We start from the raw sequence: 2,218 nt of genomic DNA on the forward strand, positions 1-2,218 counted from the left end.
TGCAGCCTGCACATCTTGGGGGTCAAAGAGTGAGGAAAGAAATGACAGTTCCTTGGAGTCCCTCCTTCAGGACGCTTCTGTGCCCTCAGAAGGCTAGGCCTCACGGCAGGGAAGTATGTGGCTTTGCAGTGACCTGCTGGTCTCTGTTGGGATTCTGTGAGACCAGGGACCCAGAGTTCAGCCCCTACCCCTGCAGCTGTAAGGGGCACATTGCTGTCTGTCTTCACCTTTGAGTGCTCAGTGGTAACATCTGGGGTGAGGGGAGATGACAAAGCAGTGGCTTCTGCCTCCCTTCCTGCTCTGCAGTTCCAAGTGTTGCACTGTGAGGTCAATGTGACCTACAGAGTATGCTGTGTCTACTGGTCTGTGAGAAACACTGTGTTCCCGAAGCCACTTTCTGCAAGAACTCCCCCCTCCTCACCCCCGGGGACACAGAAACAAACATTTATCCCCTCCTTATTGGGCTTCAATGACCAATCAAAGCATGATTCCACCAAAATCCAATTTGGGGACCCAATGAGTTTACTGTAGATTATTTACAGAGCAGAAGTAAGGAATTACTTACAAAAGCATGGGTTATTCCGAAGAAGCCACACCACAAGAAAGTCTCCTCCTGCATAGCTGCGTAGGTGGAAGGCCCCTTCAATTAACTTCCCATCCTCCATGTACTCTTTCACCTCCTGAGACCCCCAAGATCATGTAGCTATGGCAGAATCACAGCTGGTGGGGCTGGACTCTCAGGTGAGGGTCCAGTGGCCCTCCCCAGCCTCTCCTACTATAAAGGAATGTCAGCAGTCAATAAACCCAATCCAAATTCCAGAGGAAGCATCAAATCCCATGGCTCAGAGGACACGGTAGTCTTTTATAAGGCAGAAGGGGTTATTCGGTCCTATCTCACGAGTCATATGTGTGGGGTCACCTGAGGAGAGAGGCTGCCAGCTTGATAAGTAGTAAATCTGAAAGCACCAGCTCTCTCTCTCTCTGGAGACCAGCAAACAGTCAAGCCTCCTAGTTCATATCTCTGGAGACCAGCAAATAGTCAAGCCTCCTAGTTCATATCTCTGGAGACCAGCAAATAGTCAAGCCTCCTAGTTCATAGGGAGCTGAGCTCCTGTGGTATGAATGAAATGTTCCCGTACTCTCAAACTTTTTTGAGAGTACTGAACTTTTGGGGAGTAACTGATCCCCAGGTGGTGGCTGACAGGGAGGCTTAGGAGGTGTGGCCTTGTTAGAGGAAGTGCATCACTGGGCAAGCTTTGATGTCTCAAAGCCACCCGCAAGCATTCCCAGTTGTCTCTCTCTGCTTCCTGCTGTGGGTTGAGGTGTGCACTATAAGCTTCTGCTCCAGCAACACGGCTGGGGCTTGCTGCCGCTTTCCCGTCATAATAGTCTCTGGGATGTTCTTAACCCTCTGGAACCATAAGCCAAATCAGTCCTTCTTTCTATAAGCTGCTTGCGTCAGGGTGCACAAGGGACCCTTCTTCGAGGCACGGACAGGGCTGACTCAAGCAGACGCCAAGGAAACAGCATCAAGACAATTTGGATTCCTTCTCTCATCCCTATCTTCCACCTCCCTCAGGATTTCAGAACCAAACTGACCACCCCTCCAGAACGTCACTCCTGGATTGGAAGTGGGGACAGTGCTCAGGCAGATGCCGGGAAGCATAGAAGATCCAACTCTAGCTTTGAGGACTCCGGAGGTTAGAGTTCTGCGTTAGAAGGACAGGAGTGTCTCTTGACCTCTCCGTCCATCCGACCATGCAGTGAAATTCGGAATTTTGGGTCCATGGGAAGTTACTGGATAGGTTAAAGTGGCAAGTGATTTTTTGTGTCCTTCACCACAAAGGAACTTTCCTTGATTCTAACAGTCATTCAGCTTCCTCACTGCTACTGTCGGGGCCCTGTGTGGCCATTCTTCTATAGGCTTCATGTATGTGTATGTGGAGGTTTGCGGGGGATGGAGAGGTGGTCCTAGTCCGGTTTTCTGTTGAAGAAATAAACATGACCCAAAGCAACTTTGGGAGTGTCTTAGTTTTTTTTTTTTTTTTTTTTTTTTTTTTGGTTTGTTGTTGTAGTTTTGTTTTTAAAGACAGGGTTTCTCTGTGAGTTCGAGGCCAGCCTGGTCTAGCTCCAGCTAGTTCCAGGACAGGAACCAAAAAGCTACAAAGAAACCCTATCTCGAAAATCAAAAAAAAAAAAAAAAAAAAAAAAAAGACAA

Source organism: Alexandromys fortis, unplaced genomic scaffold (genome assembly GCF_014885135.2).
Source record: "Alexandromys fortis isolate MF-2015 unplaced genomic scaffold, M_Fortis_MF-2015_v1.1 scaffold_3, whole genome shotgun sequence".
Classification (NCBI taxonomy): domain Eukaryota; kingdom Metazoa; phylum Chordata; class Mammalia; order Rodentia; family Cricetidae; genus Alexandromys; species Alexandromys fortis.